This window comes from Camelus bactrianus, chromosome 10 (genome assembly GCF_048773025.1).
Source record: "Camelus bactrianus isolate YW-2024 breed Bactrian camel chromosome 10, ASM4877302v1, whole genome shotgun sequence".
NCBI lineage: Eukaryota > Metazoa > Chordata > Mammalia > Artiodactyla > Camelidae > Camelus > Camelus bactrianus.
Window position 1 is genome coordinate 22,784,276 of NC_133548.1, and position 22,152 is coordinate 22,806,427.

At 45.7% G+C, this 22,152-nt stretch overlaps 1 protein-coding gene across 5 annotated transcripts in view; it reads right to left on the minus strand.

Moving 5' to 3' along the window:
• Nucleotides 1–22,152, minus strand: part of LOC123619588 (tripartite motif-containing protein 44) — a 192,524-nt gene that overhangs the window by 79,296 nt on the left and 91,076 nt on the right. For 3 of the 5 annotated variants that reach the window (XR_012509624.1, XR_012509623.1, XR_012509622.1), the window contains exon 7: nucleotides 19,704–19,790. The gene's annotated coding sequence lies outside the window, so the exon portion shown is untranslated. Of the gene's footprint in view, nucleotides 1–9,704; nucleotides 11,187–11,782; nucleotides 18,426–19,703; nucleotides 19,791–22,152 lie in introns of those variants that run through there. The other 2 variants (XR_012509626.1, XR_012509625.1) reach the window with 2 other exon arrangements.

Consider the following 22,152-nt stretch of genomic DNA (forward strand, 5'->3'; position numbering starts at 1 on the left):
GAGTGTAACTGAGTCAGCTTTAGAACTCTGCCTATCACCACTAGGCTAAGAATCTGGGGCTTTGTTTTGGTTAAAAAGTTTTTGGAGAGGGATGCACATGGCTGAATTGTGGGGTTTAGAAAAATTGCTGGGCATTAGTGTACAGGTGGGACCGAGGTGAGGAAAGAGTAAAGACAGGGAGCCCAAAAGAGCAGGGATGGGATGATGATGGCCTAGACTAGGGCAGGCCCAGGGGAAGCTGAGAGAAGACAGATAGGAAAGAAATTAAGAAGAGAGACTTACTAGGCCTGGTGAGTCATTCTGTAGGACTTTGACCTTTTGGAACACTTTTGCATCCATTATTTCATCTGCTCTTCATTACACACCTATGAGACAGAGATATTATTCTCTCCTTTTTGACAAATAGGAAACTGGCAAGTTGTCAAACATCTCTGTGTTTCAAAGGTCATCCCCTGGATCTGTGATCCTGGGCACTTGACTCAGCCCCACTCTTCCTGGAGCTCAAGAAAAGGAAATTGTGGAGCATAGATTTATGGCCTTATTATCGTGTACCACCCCTGTTATTGTCATTTACCCTTGTTGTGCCCATGGCAGTCCCTTCCTAAGTGAAACATCCAGGGGGACCCGAGTGACAGACATGTGGCTGAGGGTAGGACAGATTCCTTTCATCCTCTAGAACCCCCTGCATTCTCAGTGAGGCAGTGAGAAGAGAGGGGGCAGCTCATCCTTGTGAAGTGGAAAGGAGATGGGCGGTGGGAGAGGTGGGGGATGGGGGAGATGGGGAGAACTTCTTAAATTTCTAAAAAATCATCACTTTAAAAAAGGAATGAAAGGGGAAAGAGAGGGTGGGGGAAATGTGGAAAGAGAGTAAAAGGGTGTGTGGAGTAGCCCAAGGACCTCAATTCTAGTCTATCTAGTACCTCAGTGACACCTATTGATTGTAAGGGATACAAGACTACAGAAGAAAAATGAGGCATTATAGAGGAGCAGAAAGGAAGAGAATTCACTCAGTCCCACCAGGCAGAAATAACCCTTTTTAAGATTTTGGAGCCAGAGTTTCCAAGTTTTGTATGTGAATGTGTGTCCTATAACAGGTACCTACTCTTCTAGAAATCTGCTTTTGTGGTTGATCATTACTTACAACAGCTGTCAGGGATGGGTCCCTGGGGCCAGTCGGCGGGAATGCAGATTCCTGCAGGGGCTATTCCCCCTCCCCCATCTTCCCCCATGACCTTGGACAGGAATCTGGCAAGCCCCGACTTCCCCTCTCTCCAGGAAAACAGTTCAGTTAGCAGGCCCTAGACTGCCTATTCTTCAGAAACAAATCACTCCAAAAAGAAAAAAAAACCACTCCATTAAGAAATTCAGCTCAGTAGTCTCAGCCCTTAAATGCTTGTTTTTTCTCCAGCCTGCCTGAATAGGAGAAAAGCAGAAAGGAGAATTTTAAATGGCACATATTGATCGGCTTGGCTCACCAAAAGAAGGCACTTTTACCAGCTTTTCAAATTACAATTTATTCAATAGTGAGAAAGTAACTCAATTTGAGAAAGAGCGTTGACACCCTTAGGAGTTCCTGTCTCACCACTTATATTTTATCATTATTATCATTCACTTGTCACTCTCTGGAAGCCACTGAGCAAAGCACAGTTCTTGGCACCTAGGAGCCAATCAATAAAGGTTCTTGAATTAATGAGACTGTAACTGGAAGGGAAATTCAAATTCCACAGACTTGGGAAATTTGATGTGGGCTGAAATGAAATTATCCCCTTTGGTCAGTACTGGGAAGATCACAGGGTTTTGAATCAGCTTGACCTCAGTGCAAATGCTGCCCCTTTTCGTCTCTGTGAACACTTCACATCTCTGAGCCTTAGCTTCCTCACCAATAATAGGATAGATCTCTTCCCTGCATGTTTGTTGTGAGGTTTCAATCAGATTCTCCCCATCAAATGCATCTATAGAACCAGAAAAAAGAGAGTGTCAAAATACCCTTGAGAGTGGTACTTCTAGATCCTGTTTTTCTGGAGACTAGGGTTTGATTTCCCAAAGGGGAGGCAGTTATATCTTGAGTCCATTAGAACAGTTGTTGAAATAAAAAAAAATGTTGGTTTTCTTTACTTCCCACTTCCTCTCCCTTGCTTGCAATTCATAAGCTGCCACTAGGGCTAGAGCGATGGGTCGACTCAGAACTGCAGTGAACCATACGTTAGGCTGTTCATTTGACGAGTGCATGATTTTTTTTTTATACATTCCTTCTCCATTTTTCTGTCTTCAAATGATCTGAATTTCTTTACCCGTAATGAAAGAATCTTTTTGCCTATTAGTTTCTCACCTGTCTCATTGCCAAAGTTGCGGGGTGCATCTTTGCTTGGGGCTGTCAGTTGTAGGTGAGAAAGGAGATAAAGAGGGGGGAAACCTTTGCAAGTTTCTGAGTGCTTACATTTAGGGCCAGTTGATGACAACCTGGGAGAGATTTCCTGCTGCTTAATGTCCTGGGATGCTTAAGAAGCTTCCAGAAGATAAGTGGTTAACTCTTAGGTCAAACATTGGAATTAAGAACAGAGGTCACAGTGGCACGAAAAAGAATTTTTTATAAGTTGCATGGGGTTTTCTTTTATTTAAAAATTTCCTCAGTCAATTCATTTTATTCCATTCTATTTACTTCTTTCATTTATTCATTCTTTTCAATTTCTTTCTTTCAAACATTTATTGGGTGTTATATTGTGTGTAGCTCTGCTGTATTTCGGCTTTGGAGATATATCTGGGAACAAAGCATATGGAGTCTTTGCCTCATGGAGCTGATATTCAGGTGGTAAAGGCAGACAGCTGAACAATAAACAAATATAAGACAATGGCAGATAGCAATAAATGTTTCAAAGAAAAATAAAGAAGCTAGAACATTATGGAGGTAGCATTTGGGCAAAGTAACAGCAAGGGCAGAGTAAGCCTTTGAAGAGATCTGGGGGTGAAGGAATGTTCTAGGAAGAGGAAATAGAAAGTGAAAGACCCTGCAGGCAGAAGCGTGCTTTGTGGGTACAAGGAGCTTGGGGTGGGGGGCAGTGCGACCAGAGCACATGGAGCAGAGCGGGGAGTGGAGGGAGAGGAAGCCAGAGATGTGGCAGGGCCCTGAGCACATGGAACCTTAGAGAACGTGCTAGTTACTTGGGATTCTAGTCTAGGTTTGTTGGGAAACCATGAAAAGGTGCTATAAAACGGTTGCACTGTATCCCCCACAGATTAACATGTTAAAGCCCTAGCTCCCTCTACCACAGATTGTGACTGTATTTGGAGACAGACTTTATAGAGATGATTAAATTGAAATGAGGCTGTTAGGGTGGGCCCCAATCCAATATGCCTGGTGTCCTTATAGGAGGAAATCTGGACACACAAAAAGATACCAGAGATGCATGTGTGTGGACAAAACACCGCATAAGGCACAGTGAGAAGGTGGCCATCTGCAAGCCAAGGAGAGAGGCCTCAGAAGAAACCAAACCTGCTCATGCCTTGATCCTAAACTTTTCAGCCTCTAGGACTGTGAGAAAATAAACTTCTGTTGTTTAAGCCACCCACTCTGTGGTATCTTATTCTTATAAGTGAATACAAAGGGTATTGAAGTACAGATTGTCACAGCCTGACTTTGATTTTCAAACAATCACTCAGGCTGATAGAGAGGAAGGCTGTAGTGGGGAGGAGTGGAGTCAAGGAGACCAGTTAAGAGGATACTGAGATGATCCAAGTAAAGGGGGATGGTGGGTTGGACCAGATTGGAAGTAAAAGAGGTGATGAGAAGTGAACAGATCAGGTAGATTTTGCAGGCAGAGCCAACAGGACTTGTGGGAAAGACAGGAATTAAACCTGCTGGCAAGGTCAGGCTTGTTCTGAATGTCCACTCAGGCACTGGCTAAAGTCATTCATACCATGACCCCCAAGAGATTCTGGGTACTGAGACAAGATCTTTAAAAAAAAAAAAAAAACTACTAAGACTTTGGAGCCAAACCAGTTTTAGGAGGAGCAAAAGGCAAAAGCTACTGAAAGAAAGGAAATTCTAATACAGTTCTAGAGTCAGAACACTTGGGTTCAAATCCTGGACCCACTTCTTACTGTGTGACTTTAGGGCAAGTTATTTAAGTTGTCTAAATCTCCGTTTTTTCATCTACAAAATGAAGATGACAGTATCTACTTCATGGGCCACTAGTGAGAATTAAATGAAGTATTTACGTAAAGCTCTCAGCATAGATTCGGCTTATAGTAAATGGTCCATAAATGTGATGTATTGGTTAGTTTTGCTGTGTAACGGCTCCCTCCCCAAAACCCAGAGGCTGAAAATATTAAGCTCAATATTATTGCTCATGAATCTACATGTCAGCTTTTTTTTTTTTTAGGGGACCAATCAGGAGCAAAAGAGAAGAGCTCTATTTCCAAAGGGCCTGTACACTAGGCACAGTGGAAACACACACAAAGCTCACAAACCTTTGCACAGGTTGTAGGAGTTTGTATGGGTGGACTAGGACTGCCTGGGGGATTTGAGTTCAAATTGGGCTGTGTGATCTGGGGCAAGTTCCCTTCCCCACTGTGCCTCAGTTTCCTCATATTATGAGGGAAAGAGTTGGAACAGACAATCTTGAGGGTTTCCTCCAGACATGAATTCTACTGAATGTATGTAACACTGCCTACCTACCTGTGTCTTTAACAAATAAATAAGGGATTACTTGTCTTTTAGAAACCCTGAGCTAGGTGGTCTGGACTGATGTAACCGCTCAGTGACATCATAAGAACAAGTCCTTTTCTGTCTCTCTGCTCTGCTGCCCTTCGAGTGTGGGCTTGTTGTCTCGTGGTGCCAAGGTGATCACTGCACCTCCAAATGCCACATCTTTGTTTAAGCATCAAAAGGAAAAGGCAGAAAGAGAACAAAGATTCACACCAGTGGAGCCAGCCTCTTCTCATAAAGGAAGCAAGGGCTTCCCTGGGAGCCCCATCCTGATGACTTATGCTTATATATTATTAGCCAGCACTCTTCCCCGTGGTGTTGGCTGCAAACAGTAACTACTAATTCATAAAGCCCCAAGAGGGTACCCTTGGATCCTCATACCCACAAGGAGATCTGGCCAGTCTGCTGGCTTCATGGGGGCCTGTGGAGAGGTTGTACCCCTGGGAGCAGGTCCCACATAATCCCATGGGACTATAAGTTACTTGTTTGCTTGATCTCACCTGGAGCTTCAGGACCTGGTGCAGGGTCTGGGTCACTGCAGCTGCGTGGCAAACTTCTGTGAATTAGCGAATTGCCCATCAATGAGTGTGGATTTCAGTGGGCTGGGGCACTCAGGGAGCGAGGGATCTATACAATTGGATTTTCTGGCAGCCTGAGGGTGAAGCAGAAAAGCTTATGATTTCAAATTAATTCTGGCAACACTGAGTGCCTTCCACATCCAAGGCTCAGAGGCAAAACTCATGTGCTATATGTGTGTAATGGTCAGGATCTTGGCAGGACAGATGGCCCAATCAGGGTAGTTCAGGAGAGCACGGTGAGGGACCCACAAAGGTGTGGGCAGGGTTGAGAGAAACCAACGCGGGTAGTGAAGTCCCCCAGGGCTGGTGATGCTGGGGAGCTGTTAACACCCCTGGGCTGATGGAGGAAGGGAAAGAATTCCAAAAGAAGAGGAGAGCTCTGGCTGGAGCTGGAGCTACAGGACTGGACTGCCTGGGAAGGGCTGTGGCCTTCCATAGAGGAGACCTGCCACTGGCCACTGCCCCGGACTGGGGCCCCGGCACAGAGGGAGCTGGGGAATAAACACCTCACACTCTCCTCCCATCCACTGCTCACCGGTTGCTGTATCTTATCTGCTGAGCTGGGGACCAGAGCAGGGCCCCGCTGAAACAGTCTATTGAGATCAGACTCAGGGGCACAGAGCAGCCGGGGAGGGTGGAGAGAATCTGGGGTGGAGCAGACAGAGACTATCCCGCACAATGTTTACATTCACATGACTACTCTTTGAGGTGGATATTACTGTGTCCACTCCTAAATGGGACAACAGAGGCTCAGTGTAGCTCAGTCATTTGTCCAGGTTCACACAGCTTGTTAGTGGCCAAGCCAGGACTACAGCTCGGGCTGTGTGACTCTCATTCCATTGCTCGTGACTGGTTCCACGCCACCTCCTGCCCCAGCCTGCTAGGGAGGAGAGCCTGCTCATTCCTTTGGCTTCCAGATTCTACTCAGGAATGATGAGACCAGGGTAGGAAAGAACTGCCTTTCTGGGTGGGAGAATCAATTCTGCAAAGCGCGGGATTGGAATTTGGATGCCAGGGATGGAGATTTTCTCTTTAAAATGGAAGAGAACTGGGTCAGCAATCAGGAGGGCTGAGTTCTAAGGGGGCCCCACTAGAATTGGAGGCACAATAAAATGGGCCAGTGTTATGTGCCAGGCATGTGCTAAATGCTTCATATACAACATAGCAAACCCTCAAAGGCACTTACTATTATTTCCATTCTCTGGCCCCTAAACAAAAGCACAAGGAGATTAAATTACCTGTTAAAGGTAGATTCAAACTCAAGACTGGCTGCAAAGGCCATGCTCCTTCCTTTACTCCAGTAGTTGGCCTTTGGAGGCCTGAAAACTGATTTTGATCCCCTTGGATCCCAGTATTTTTGTAAAAAAATGAAACCAGTGGTCAACATCTTTAAATTCTACAATTTCACATAAAAGCCTGAATTTCTGACTTCTGCTGAATAACTGGAAGGCTGGAAATCCTGGGCTCACATTCTCACAAGGCAATGATTGACTAAAATTGGGTAACAGCTGCCTCCTTATAACGAAGGATTGGTGTCCCTTTTGCCACAGTCCCCACCACTCCCTATTGTGCCCAACATGGAGGCTGAGAATCAGCTGCCTGTACCTTTGGGTCTCTTATACTTAGTCCACTTCACTGATTTATGTTGCCTGCTTGGCTCTGGTACGGTTTGCGTCTCCAAAATGCCCACTTCATTGATGATACAAGCTCATCTACTGGAGTGAGAGAAGCAAACATTGGACCTTCTAACAATATGTATGATCTCATTAATGTTTTATAACATACTTACTCTATCAATACAATAGTCATGGCCATATTTATAAATAAATTATGCATATATATTGGGGGTATTTGCTCAGAACCGTTTTTCTGATAGGGCTCTGAGATAGAAAAGTTGAAAGATTACTGCTGTTAATCACTACCTTTGTACAAGCTGTAAGACGTTGTGAAAATCCCTTTGACTTTCTAGGCCTAGATTTTGTTTTCACTGGAAAGTAGAGATATTGATACTGTCTATCCTGAAGAGTTGCTTCAAAATTCTAAACCTCCAGCAAACTATAAAGTGCTGAGCAATAAAAGCAGAAAAGCCGTCCTGGGAGGAGTCACTTGGCACAGCCAGCCACGTGGTGGCTGCTCCTCTTATGTTAATGTCAACCTGGAAGGGGAATTGGAAGGCTCCCCGTAGGGTGTCCAGTCATAAAGCCTGGGCTGCCGGCTGACCTGGTCCAACCCCCTACCCAGCAACAAGGATTGATTTTCAGGTTTATTAGTGCTGTTGGTGTGCTCCTGGGGCAGACAACCGCTCTGCTCTCGTTAAAGAGGAGCAGCTGCCCCATTTCTGTTCACCTTCCCCTCACCTCCAGCCTACACCTGGTATCCTGGGGAGAAACTTCCCCATTTCCTTCAACTCCACTGGCCTCGTTTGTTCTTGGGTTCATTCTGGCTTAGAGGGAGTTGAGGTTTAAAGGCAGGGGGTACTCAGAAATACAGGGGACGGTGTCAGAGGAGTGCTTGCCCTGGTATGGTCATGTCAAAGCTCCCACCCACCAGAAGGGAAGAGGTGACCCTGAGGCCAGGCACTTCATAGCTTCTCAAGGGCAGCTCTGCCTGAGAATGGGGGCTTAGACCTCCCAGGGTGGGCCCTTTGGTGGGCTCAGAGGGTCAGACAGACCCTGAGTGGTGTCTGAATTTCTGGGATGGGATGCTCCAGGCACATACTTCGTTCCTTCTGTCATCAAAGATGGTTGTGGAATTGTTCAAATCCCCAAGGTGTGGAAAGAAAGGTAATGTTAGGCAAGATCACAGCCCACGAAGGAGTAGAGTGAGGATGACCAAATGTCCTGCTTTGCCTGCGACTGAAAGGTTCCCTGGGATGTGGGCCAATTCAAGGCAAGTGGGAAAGAACAGACATCCCCAAAGGAGCCGGAACTCAGGACTTCGCCATCTGTCTCCAGAGCCCATGTGCTGAGCTGCTCTCCCGCAGTGCCTTGAGGGAGGACAGCGAGAGCCACGGGGGCATGTGCAGTGTGACAGGCAGTGGACACCCGGAGGAGGAAGGGGAAAGAGCCTCGCATATAGGGACAAGTTCTCCGTGTGGTTTTCCTGTCCTGGGGTGGGGAGGGAGGGAGGTGAGAAGGGGGCTCCGTATCCACTCTGACTGCAAGATGAGATTCCAGCAGGAAGAGGGCCAGAGGCTGTGCACGTCCTGAGAGCTACTGTTTATGGAACATCCCTGCATTTACAGCTTCAGTGCCAACACCTGGGAGGGAGGTCTTCACAGATGAGGACACTAGGGCTTTGAGAGGCTGAGGAATCTGCCCAATGTCCACCGGAGTCCCTGCGGGTTGTTGTAACAAAACACCACAGACTGGGAAGCTTATAGACAGCAGCAACTTACTGCTCACAGTCCTGGAGGCTGGAGGGCCCAAATCAGGATGCCAGCATGGTTGGAGGAGGGCCCTCTTCTCGGTCACCAGACTTCTCACTGTACCCTCATATGATGGAAGGGGCTAGGGAAACATGTGAAACCTCCTTTATATGAGTACTAATCCAATTTGCAAGGGCTCTACCCTCATGATCAAATCACTTCCCAAAGCTACCACCTGCTAATACTATCACCACTGGGGATTAGCATTTCAACATACAAAGTTTGGGGGAAGGGCACAAACATGCAGACTGCAGCACCCCTCCCCCACGTTCACAGTGGCAGGGTCTGCACTTGATCTCGGGTCTAATTGTTTCCAGCACCTATGCTTTCACCACAAGGCAACACTGCTTCTGCAGGAGGACTTCCTTAAAACATGGAATCACTTCATACGATTATTTTAAGTCAGGAGCTGGCAGGGGTAGGAAGTAGGTGGTTGCGAATCTTTCTGTGCCTTTTGAGTATTCTCGACTTCCCGTTATTGTTTGGCTGGGGTTAAGGCAGGGAGAGTGAGCCAGACTTCAGTGTCCCATATTTCCTGCTCCTTAACACTTACTCAGGAGAGAAGGTCAAAGCTGTTAAGTGCAACAAGGTCTTGGAGGTGTCTGTGGATTTCAATTCACCACCAAAAACTCACCCTCGTCCTCAACAAACCCAGCAGTATTTGGCTGAATTTAGCTCAGAGGATACAGGAGGCGTGAGGCTGCTTGAGCCTGTTGGAGTGCAGTGAGTGGTGTTACCACACATGTGCACACCCTGGGTTTAATTTATCAGTGTTACTGATTGTAAAAAAAAAAAAAAGCTATGCTTTGCAACTGCCTATGGGCAAGCACCAAAATGAAAGTGTTATTTAACATACAGGAGAGAGACCAACAGTCATTTAAATAGCTTTAAAAAGTATGGGACCCCCACTGGCTGTAAAAATACTACCTCCTTGGGAGATTCATTCCAAAGAAGAGCTTTTTCTTAGATCCTGCAAATATATGTAGGTTCAGTCTTTGTGTATTTGAGTAAAAGTCATTCATTTATTTATTTAGCCACTTCACAAACATTTATTGAATGTCGCCTGTGGGCCAGGCCGTGTGCTAGAGGCTGTGAGGATATAAAGAAAGATGAAAATGACTAGGATCTTTCCTCATCAAGTCTCCAGGTCATCAAAGAAGATAAGACATAAAAAGTCATATACTACTGGGTAGAAACGGAGAAAGGAGAGCATTCCAAGCAGGAGAGGTGGCCTGAGTAAAGATCTAAAGGATGGAAAACCAGTGCACTTGGGGCAGGAGGGCACAATGGAAACAAAGGAACAGAGAACACAGCTCCCAGCAGGAAGGAAGTACCCCCTGATGTCAGACCTCATTCCCAGAGATAAGGAGATGTATACATAAGCCAGAAATAGGTCCCAGGAAGACCTGATGACGGCCAGTATCAAGAGTTAAATGTTGAAAAATCAAAACCCAAAGAATGACACAAACTTGGGGAACCACCAAAGCTGGGACACAGATGATGAGGTTAGAAGTTCAGCTGAGAGAGAGAGCTTGATATGGGCTGGAGGAAATGTAATGTGTTTCAAGGGCAGAGCAGGAATTTAATCTAGAGGTGGGCTTTGCATGTTGGAAGGAATGTCCTTGGTGGGAGAGGAGGGCCAAAGGCATTCTGAGGAGAAGAAATTGCCCTAAAAGGGTGGGGAGGAGGGAAGGAAGAATGCCTGGGTTGGGTGAGTCCCTGCTTTGACAAGGACAGAAAGGTCCTGCTCTAACCTCCTTTCCTCCTGGACAAGTGACAGGTAGGTGTGAGGAAGGGTGGCCCAGGTTTTGGAGGCAGACAGATATGGGTTGGGTTGAACTCCAGCTCAGTGGCTGACTCATTTTAAGGCACTTCTGTTACCTCCTTTGGCCTCGGTTTCATTTGCAGAAAGCCTTAACCAGGCTTCCCTAGTGGGGTTGCTGTGGGGGTTAGAGCCTTATGCCAGTTAGAGCATCCTGGGCTCAGGTCATAGCAGGTCTGTCCCAAGTCGCCCGGTCTTCTGTTTTGCCTCTCTAGGTTGGCTTCCTCCTCAGGAGCCTGGGTCACATCCATGCACCTATTGACCTAAAATTATTAAAATAGCAAGCTATTTTACCAGCAAAATTTTGCAAGGAATTGCAATTTGAGACACACAATCTGTGGTGAACCACAGTCCTGCCCAGAGAACAAAGGAAGGGAGCCTGCTTTTATAGGGGAAAGGGGGGAATTGGGAGGGGCCGTTCTCAATGAAGGTTCATTGGAGAAGAGCAGACGTTCGTTGGCCGAGCTGTGGTTGCTCACTGGCTGGGTTGTTGCTGAGCGAGGAGAAATTCTCTCTTGGGGGTAGGCCAGTAGTTGCACTTTCCTTCTGTGGGGTATGCAGCTAACCCTGAGTACCAGGACAGGAGAGCGCCCTCTTCTGGCTTCCTGACTCCATTTTAAATGAGGGTCCCACGTACTAATTTTTACACACCACCTGGGGGAAAAAAGAGAGTTGGGGCCTCTCTCATGGCTTATCTCCTAGGTATGAGGAGATCTCCCAGAGCCCCAGCAATTCACACGCTCCTCTGAACCACTCACTGACAGAGGGGCCGGGACTTCCCTTAGACCAATTAAGCCCCTCTCTGGAGCTGGGAGGTGGGGCATATTCCTGCCCCATGGGAGGAGAGGGCAGAGGCTGCGGTACCCTGCTTAGACAGACTTCCTGAAGCACCCACTTCAGAGACACTTTGCAAAATGCTCCATATAGAGTAAGTTCTCAGGCCGCAGAGGCCACAGATAACTGCGCTCAAGGTGTCTTTCCTTAATTGTGTCTGGGGTCCTTAAACCTCTAAATAAAAGGGAGAGGAGAAAGTGAAGTGAGATTCTGAGAGAACTAAAGCAGCTCAGAGGGGTTAGCATCAAAATCATAATATTGTCTATAAAGTTCCTTTAAATCCTTATTTCATGGCTTAAACAAAAAATTGTCTCATTTCTCTCCTATTCTCCAAGGTATAGCAACCTACGCCTTTTCATTTAGTCCTCACAACCACCCTGTTCCTTGCGGGAACATTCCAGAGTCCTTCCTGCTACCTCTTTGTGCCTCTGGAGGTTGGTGCCCACGGCGATTGTGAACCCCTTACGGGCCAGGCTACCTGGATACAAATCTCAGCTCCAGCATGTCATAGCCTCTGTGCTTGTTTCTTCATCTGGAAAAATAATATCCTAGCTCTTCGGGTTGTTTTGATGATTAAAAAAATAGTTTCGTCTTCTGTGTCTGGCAGAGGTAGCCTGTTGAAGATATGGAGATTTTTGTGAATCCTGGGAGTCTGGATTCTTGCCACTTCCTGCCATCTCATCAAAGAGCAGAGCAGAGCATAGGGCCATGTGAAGGGAAGGAATGTGCAACTTAATGAAAAGCATGTATTTCATAATTTAAGGAAATTACAGTATTATTACTTTCCAGCATAGCTGTAAGATATAAATAGATGCTAATAAGTAAAATCAGGTTAATTACTGAAAAAGGTACAATTCATAATAGAATTGCATTATATAAATACTTGCACATGTGAAAGTCTTTTAGTCTACGTGGACTTTAATTGCTGCATTGGCATGGAAAATTGCTGACTCTGTCACCACTAGTTGCGTGATTTCAGGCAACTCTCTTTAACTTTCTGAGCCTCAATTTTATTGGCTGTAAAATGAGACTAATAATTTCTTTCTTGTAATAAAGGACCAGGCGAGGTAATGTGTGAAAGGGCTTTGAAAACTGGAAAGCACAATACTTTCCTTAGGTATTTAATAATTATTGTAACTAATTATCATCCACAATAAAAATATATTCAAGGAAAATGTAAAGACTTACTGTTTGAAATACCAACCTTAAAAAAAGATCCAGAAATACTAAATTTATGCTTTTCTTTACAGTAGTGTCTACAAGTTGAAGACACTTTGCTTTTTTAGACACTGTCTTTTTAAGTTAACATCACCTTTGGATCTCAATGCATCTTCTTTAGGGACTGAGCAATTGGCGAACTGTTTCAGACAGAAATCTGGGAGGTCCGAGCTCCTGGATTAAGGCAGCTCCCTCACAGAACGTATTTTCTGGGTAAACGTGAAAACTGGATTAAACCAAGCCTTCACTGTGGATAAGGAAAATTGATGCCCTGTAGGCTGAACTCTTTATAGTCTTACTACAGAAATGGAATCACTATTTATACTTATGAGTTCTGCCATCTCAAGTCATGGCTGTTAGCTCCTGTTCAAGTTCACATAGCCATCACCATGGAGACTCAGTCGTCCTGGGTTAAAAGCAACTAATGTCAGACCCCTGCTGGCCTAGTCTGGTACTGCAGGGGGAAACAATCTCCAGCTCCTATTAATGGAGAAATTGGCTATATGAGCAAGAGAGCTGAGGTTCCAAGGATTCAGTCTTGCCTCACTTTATGTGTAGGTGTCAATATTCACCAAGAAGTCTGTCAAAATGGAAGCAAGAGGAAAGGTCAGGCTTGACGTACAATGGAGAACAATGGCTCTTAAGAGGTAACCAGGGGGCATAGTCTCCCTTCAGGGCAGTTTGGGGTTTGAATCTGCCTGTCCCATGAGCTGGCTCTTCATAGCTAATGGCAGGTAGTGTATCACTTGTTTTTCACTGTGCTTTCAAACTCAGGGTTCATTACATAGTCTAACCTCTGGGGTGGGGGTGGGGGCAGGGGCAGGGCAGAGGTTTTCATTCTGCCTCTAAAAGGCAAGGGGGAAGAAAATCTGAAGGGTCAAGGTCAAAATGAAGTGCTCAAGGATATATGCGATGGGGCCACTATAACAGGTGGTGGAGTTTGCAGGTATAAGGAGCGCCCAGAATGACAATTCTTTTCTTCTGGTGGTCTGTGTGCGCCTCCTCTTCTTCCGTGAAACTAAAATAAAATGGGGCCTGCCCCTGCAAGGAAAATGGGGTCCAGGGAAAGGAAGCACAGAGAAGCCCAGGGATGGAGAGAAAAAAGCCAAACAGAACAGGAAGCTCAGATGAAGAATGCAGAGCTCTGGTTTTGAGGAAGAGGATCTTGATCAGTGCTCCCGGTGGTAGAATCAGACACAGAAGGAATGAGGACTCATTTTTGGAGAAGCAGAGGCAGCAAAGCGGCAAGATGGCTGAGGTGCCTGGCTCAACTCCCAAGCTAGTGTTTTTGGCCACAGTGAACAGGTAAACCCCAGGGAGCAGACTAAGGGATTGGAGCCATGACAGATGGAGAAAGTCATTCCACTTTCTCGATTTTAACATGGCCTGGGAGATAAATTTTTCTTCCTCTCATGGTAGAAAGCGCTGAGGAGGGTTTCTAACGGCCAGAAGTCAGGTCCTTAACTCATTTGGTCCACCTTAGTGGCCCCATGACTTGAAGGTCACAGGAAGAAGATGAAATTGTACCAGGAACCAGGGTATCTTTCAGCTAAGTGCCTCGATTCCTCCCTCTTCAGGGCTTGTGCCTCTTCAGTTTGGCTTGAGTGATGCAAATCCACTCTTCCTCGTAAAACAGAATCATCATCTCATTAGCATCCCAGAGAATATTCTGTGATTGCAGGAAGGAAAGCTTTGATTATCAATCTAAACACAGAGGCCTCAGTGATTTTCAAAAGCACTGTTGGCTGTGCTGAGCAGGCAGAGAGAACCCACCCTGGATTTTCTGTGGAGTAGTCCTCTACATGGAAGAACTCTCAAATACTTAGCTAGTCTCCTGTTGATGGATACAAGGTCGTTACCACATTTTTGCATTAAAAACAATGCTACATGGACATTCTCTTGCAAAAAGCTTTGTACACGTGTCATATTTCAGTTAGAGAGATTTCTAGACATAAGATTGGATACAACCAAATTTCCTTTCAAAATTTTATCAACTTATAACAATAATGCTAATATTAATCATAACTATCTTATTTCTTGAGGGATTACAATGTGCCAGATACTGTGTTAAGCACTTTGCATGCATCATCCTGTTGGTCATCACATTAGCCCAGAATGGTAGGTTCTATTATTATCCTCATTTTACAGATGAGGAAATATAGACTCAGGGCATGTAAGTTACTTGTTTAAAGTGACTTAGTAAATGCCAGACCCAGGCAGTCTGATCCATTATTTCACAAAAAGGAGAACCTACCTCTATTTTGGAAAGAGAGCTTGGGTAAAATGGGCGGTGATCTTGGCCACCACTGTGGGGAAAGGAATCCAACTTCAAGTGTCACCGTCTTGAGTCTTCATTAGCAAATCTTTGAGTTTGGTGTTGGTACAAGGACATCAAGCTCAAGGACACAAGAGGATTTCATTCCAGCTGTGCCTACAAAACTTCTTTGTAAAATGCATCATTCAACTGACCTAGTAGTTGTTCTGTTTAATCGCTGCCAAACAACTGGTTGAAGTGATTTTTCCCCCCAATTAACTGGCTGTCTTGGTGTTCTATTGTGTCAGGCTAAGAGCACTAGAAACGGGATGGTTTAAGGCCACAGGTGTTGTGCATTCCTAAGAAACGGAACCCCTCGATAGGTGTGAAACAGTATGATGGGAACTGGGGACCACTCAGGCAGTGGCTTTCTCCAGGCATGTTTGTGTCCCTGAGCTCCTCTGGATGACATGCCTTTGTCCTTGGGAGAGAAAGGGTCAGAGGCGGCTAAGGAGGAGGCAGAGGGAAGACAGCTGCTCCAGCAAGTGGGGATATTAATTCTCTACCATTGCCCATTGCTCTTATTACATTCCAGTGGATCTAATAATCCCCTAAGAAAATACCGCCCTGCGTCTCTTCTTTACCAGGAAGGGCGTGAACTCTGTAGGGGACAGCCTGTGACCACATGGAGGGTGTCACGCACACTTCCTATATTAGGAACAGGGTCATCACTAAATCATCAGCCTGATGATACACACACGTGCACACAACACATGACATAGGACCCGTCTGTTGGGGGGTGAGGGCTGGTGTAAAAATTTCACTAGACTTGTAATGAGGTAGAAAATTGTACTTTTTAAGAACTCCTTTCAGGGAAATAATTGTGTGGAGTGGAAAGAAATACTCTGAAAGCCATTTGGAAGTGGGAGGGAATGAGACCCCCAAAAGAGTAAGCTGGAATAACAACAGATGGCCGCTAAATGGTCTTTTCTAAAAAGGGGGGGTCAGGGCTTTTGTTTCTATGAGTGTGGTATGCAGGTGGGGGGCACAGCCTCCAATGTGTCCCCCACCCCCACCACTACCTGCACGCCACACTCATAGCGGGTGCCTACCACCCTGTCCTCTGAATAAGCTTACCTAACAGTCAAAAAAGAGCAGTTTGGAGGGGGTGCCAACTCATTTTTCCTGATGTGCCCAACATTTCCCTCTCGTGTCTTGCACATGCGCACACACACACACACACACACACACGTTCACTGGCCTCCCCCACCCCCTTGCTCCTGCAGGTCACACTGATGCACCTGAAGTTTCAATGCTAAAGTGCCAGGGAAGGCACCTGAGAACGATCATGGTCAACTCTGCACGAGGCCAGGCACAAACACCCATTTTTAATGAGCTGACACTTCAGTTTCCTAGTCCAGAAAAGGGATGTAGCTGTTAAGCTGGAATAAAGAGGCCTGCCATTGCACAAGGCTCCCTGAGCACCGTCACTGGGTGCTTGGTGTTTTGCTGTGTAGAGGTCTCAGCCAAGCGGCCAGTGCTGCCCTGACTCACCATGACAGTAACCTCAGAATGCAGCCTGGAAAAGAGAATCAGGGTGAGGGGAGGGAGAGACCCAGCGAGAGAGAGAGAAAGAGCCAGAGAGATGGGGTAGGGGGAGAGAGAACCATACACAGACAGAGAGAGCTGGGGGGTGGGGAGAGCGAGAGAAGAGCACAGCCCGCGAGGGCTGCACCCCACATTCCAGACGGCGCCCCCTGACTAGGAAGCCTGCACTGTGCTGAATGCTGACGTCTGTGCAGGCCAAGACGAAGGACTCCCGCCTATGCAATGCTCCCCTCTAGTATCAAAGAAGGAATCTTGGGGTGCCTCCTAGAATGTTCTAATGTATGCTCTTGGGTCATGAAACAGACTTTCTTCTCTGGGAGACAGTGGCCAAATCTGGACAAGAACTCAGGTTTTCCAACAGCTGTATGACCTTAGACAAACAATTTAATTTCTTTGGGCCTCAGTTTTCTCAGCAGTTAAATGAGGTCAGTTGGACTCATCCCTAAATAGGTGTTTCCTAAAATTGTTAGATGGAACACAGGAAAACCATACCTCATTCCCTTCTTAGAGTTCCACAATGCAACTGAGCATATAAAGTTCGGAGAAGTCCCACAGGAAAGAAAGCTGTGTGTCCACTGTTCCACTTCCCAGCTCACTCAACTATAGGACATCTTTGTCATGGCTTCTACACATCAGGTGTCTTAGTCTGCTCCGGCTGCTAAAACAAAAGACCACAAACTGGATGGGCTCATCAACAAAAATGTATGTCTCGCAGCTCTGGGAGCTGGGAGTTGGGAGCCTGAGGTCCTGGTCAGCTTCTTGTGGGCTGCAGACTGCTGACTTCCCATTGCATCCTCACGTGAGATCTCTGCTCTCGTGTCCTAATTACTCCACAAAGACCCCACCCCTTAATGCCATCACATTGGGGGTTAGGATTTCAACACGCGAATTTGGGGAACTTGAATATTCAGTCCAAAGCATTTGGAGAAATGTCGTTCTCCATAAAGTCCACCTTTATGGCCAGCCCTAGTGTATCTGTGCACACATACACACGTGTCTGTGCACATACATACACATGCATATTCATCCCCACACGCGTGAACATATGCTTGTGCATGCACACACATATATGCACACACACAGAGGAAGAAGAGCTGGGATTCCTAGAGGAAGCATCTTTCTGTTCCCACTGTCACTTCTCGCTTTGCTAAGAGCCTACAATGTGAGAGCTGGAAGAGCCAGAGACATCCTCCCATCTAGCTGACTCCACCCCTCATTTCAGGGGTACTTAGAGGCAAGTTGCCCGGCTTGTTAGTGGCCGAGCCGGGATGGCAGTTAGATTTCCCAGCTCTCCTCCCTTTTCTCCTGAAGAGCAGATACCTTTTGGTGGCACCACGTGCTTTGGACACTCATGCTGGGGTAGATGTAGCTAAAGGTGTCTCCCAGTTTTCTGCATCAAGATGTAATATCTGGAGCGACTCTGGATACGGATGCTATCAAGATGTCAGTCGGCAAGTCCACAAGTATTTTTGAACATCTGTTCTGGGTCAGGCAATTTTATCAGCCTTGGTAATATAGGAGTGAACAAACAATACAAGCTCCAAAAAGGCACCGACAGTAACCATGTGAACAAATAAATACGTATCATTTGACTCACTTACAAAGTTGATATGAAAGTGTGACTGGGAGGGCATGGCAGAGAGAGCTGAGAAGCAGCCCTGGAGAGGCTCCAGACAGGCCAAGTGGACAAGCCAGGGTGGGCTGCAGGGGGCAGGCACCGTCCACAGCCCTCAGGGGACTCCATCTTGATGGACGATGGTCGTCACGATACACAGTGATCACAAGCTGCCACTCACTCAGTTCCTCCTGTGTGTCAGGCACTGTACTAGGACCCAAAGGTCCAGCTGCTCCTTCAGCTCCTCAGAGTTAGTTAGGGACACAGCCAGCACTCGAATCAAGTCTGTCTGCCTCTAAAACCCAGCACGAGGAGGAAGGTCATTCCATTTTTCCAAAGACAGAAGACCACACATTGCTTTTTCCTGGAGATGCAATACTGGGGTTAAGTGGTTCATAACGTTAACAGTTTCTCCCTAACAATTCAGGCTACATTTGTACTTTTCACTTCATTCCATCACTCTGAGGCCTCACCTCCAGAGACACCCCTCTTCCTCAACGACACACACAACATCAGTTCCATCCTGTTATCTGATGCCAGTCATGTTTACACCTCAGCAGGGACAGCAGTATGTTTCTGTGAGTGGAGATTTGGTTTTTTCTACTCTGTTCCCTCCCAGGAGGGAACCTCAATATTTTTTCTCAAATGAGACATTGTGTGTGGGTTTGGAGCTGAGTTGGCGAGACGATAGATACACACCACACCTTATTTACTTTCTCTTCTGTGGAAGGGTCTCAGCTGTGTTTCCTCCCAAATTGAATTCTCTTACTCTGAAAGAATGACCCAAGCAAAGAAATTTCCCAAACATCTGAAATCTGAGAATTTATGCCTGGAATCCATGAGGCTCATGGTTTCCAGATGGAGAGACCGGAAGAAGAGGCGGAGGAGGGGAGGAAGGAGGGTGGGAGGATAAAAGGCGAGGGAAGCCTGAACTCTGGATCACTTCTGCCTGCCTGGTGAACGAGGCCAGCGCCTTATTTGTTCTGCAAGTTTGCCATCTGACAAGGCGCCGGGCCCGAAGAAACACAGCAGCTGTGCACACCCCCTCCTGAGACTATTCCAGTGACTATCAGTCAGTCAGTCATCATGAAATGCAAAATTATCTTTTGTGAAGGCAGCGACTAACCTCGGTAGCACAACATAAAAGAAAGCCCATGGCTTGGCTATCAAGAGGGGCATAAACACTCCAAATGGATTTTCTCACCATCTGGGAAATGGCAAAAGACATTCTAGAAACCTTGGCTTCTGTACACCACTTAACCATAGGCAACAGTGGACCCCCAGGTAACCTAATTCTTCTTCCACGTGTCTTGTCCTCATGCCAGTGGGGAAAGGGGTTTAAAAGGTGACCTAGTTTTGAGTAAATTAACAGACAAGTATACTCTGGCCGTAAGTGAGCTAAGTGTGGTCTCAGAAGGAATGCGCTTTTTTTGACCAGACAGGCCAGTATCTTCCAGGGGAAAAAGGAGTTTGGGGAAAATAGATGAGAACTCACCTGTTAGCAAATAGGAAATTGGTTTAATTGCTGAGAAAATACCCATTTTTATTGTTATCGGTAGTTTATGATCGTCTCCACCCATAATCACCCCACTGACACCACCCGCCCCTCCCCACCCCCCACCAAGCCAAACCGCAATCTTACTCATCTATCGTGGCTCTTCACACTTGGAACAGGCTGAATGTGTTACTAGGACACAGCCATCCAATTGGGTCAAAAGGTCCCAGAAGCCTGAATGTGTACAGAGAAACCAGACACAGAAAGGTTACTTCCAGTCAACACCTGCAATTTCCAGATGCCCTAATAAAAATGGTGAGGCAGCAAATATTCCTTCAGGCCAGAGAACTACACTTGGAATCAATGTTTTCAAGAGCCAAGCAAAGCATTCAGGCTCTTCATAGCCTGATCCCCTGGCCTAGGACATGTAAATGTGGAGCTACACTCTGGCTTTGGGGAGAAAGCAAGCAGAGGTGAACATATTCTGTAATGGCATGACTTCAACAGACCATTCATCTCACCCCAAGGTACGAGGGCTGCTGCCTGCCTCCTCGGGCTGAGCGGTGCCCAGAATTTATGAACTTCTTTGGAGCATGATGTGAATCTGGGGTCTGAGCCAGGCATTATCATCAGGAAAAGGTGGACAATTTCCCTCACCCTCCCCACTCCTTTCCTATTGCTGATTGTACTGTTCAGATGTGAACTATGATTTAATCCCTTCTGCTGCTAAGGGTGTTACAAAATATTGATTGCAATGTAGTCATTTAAGAAAAGTGTTTAAGTAAAAGAAAAAAAAGGCAAAAAAAAAAAAAAGAAAGTAGAAAAAAAAATTATAGCAAATGACAAAACTCATCGTTACCACAAGCAAAAGATGGATAAGCAGGGAAAACTCCTTGCCTGTATACCAATGGGAATGCAGCTGATTAACTTAGGTCACTTCTACATATAATCAATGTGGCGTGTGCTTTTACAATCACGCAGTGTTGAAAGCAGTGCATCTTGGGAGAAAGGATTATTCTAGTCACATGCTTCTAAACGTCTTTATCTTAGGGTCATTAGATCAGGGCCAAGTTGCCACAAAGTGTTCAGTGATCCACGGGAAATGAATCATGTCTTCATTCCAGGGCTTCATATATGCATTACATCACTGTTAGAAGCAAGCGACTCTGTGGTTGATGGCTCCAAAGTGGATGCAGGTCAAAAGTGACCATGGAGACCAAATTCCCTAGTGAGAGTTTGCCACACAACTCCATGTGTCCTTTGCTTCTGAATTCTCTCTTCTCCTAGCAACAACTACTAAATATCAGCTTCCTAGGCTGGTATTACGTCTACACAAGGTTTATTCTCCTTGCAGCAAAGAATAGGAGAAATACAAGTGAGAACCTGTTATTACAGGTTAAACTGTTACACCCAACTTGTGGTGAGGGTCCCGTTTCTTTTTATTACACCCCAATTCTGCTGTAATGAGTACTGCTTGAAATAAATGGGTAGTTAATTGACAGAGGCTTAGAGATAACAGGGATGCTTAAATGATTTTTATACTAGCAGTATTTGTTGTAACAGAATTTGACCTGTATTCTGGTTATTAGTTTTATTCATCACATTGGAAACTTGGCACTTCCATTGTTCATGACATTCTACACAAAGCACTGTAGCATGAAAGTCACTCTCAAAGCCATGAAAAACAAGAGGCTCCTGGAACAATAAAACCTCAGGTAGTGGGATGTTTTGTTTTGTTTAGCTAAATGTTCTGCATACTCAAAGGTTTATTCCTCTTAACTCCGGAAAGGGGGTTTGATTTTGTTTTGTTTACCATTTGTGATACAAATATTTCTAAAATGGTTGATATGCAAATGTTTTTCTTTCTTCTGAGCACAATTTAGTTTCTTTAGGTGTGATGCTCAGGGTCAGCACTTTGAATAAAATTATATAGTTCTATGATAGGTATTTCAAAATTGTAATGTGTTTACAGAGCTATGTTTGGTATTATGTGTCCCCCTAAAACAGTGCTTTTTGAGCTCTTCAGTCTACTTAAAATGTCTTGTCTTCTTTATTGCTGTCAGCTCTTTTTCCTTATTGACCTAAGTTTCCTCTAGAATTCTATTTCTCACCCTTAAATTTAATCTGCTGTAAGCTTGGAAACCAGACATCAGACATTTAGCATTACGTGTGAAGTAGGAATAAACAGGTTCTGAGTGGGTGCTTTATGGGCAGGTACGTGGCCTTTCCCTTACGGGGGTGCTTCATAGTATTTATTTCAACTGGTCAGAAGCCTTGTTTGCTTACTTTCCAGTTCTCAGTCATTTTTGAAAGGGCCCGGCAGAGGTTTCAGATTTTCCCAGTTCTGTCTCAATTACTCATTGTCAAACCACTCCTGTGGATTCCATGCTCAAGAAATAGGGATAGGTGAAGCTGACAGATGGCTGATCCCTGGGTAAATGAGTTGCTACTGACTCCCTAAAATGGTGTGAAGGTTGTGGCCCATTTTTGTAAGGCAAATGGTGTGCTGTGGCCATGATGGCTCGACTCGGTGAACAGACAAGCTCCTTTCGCAGTCCCTTTCCAAGAATATGAAGCTGGACTACTGTCAAGCTGT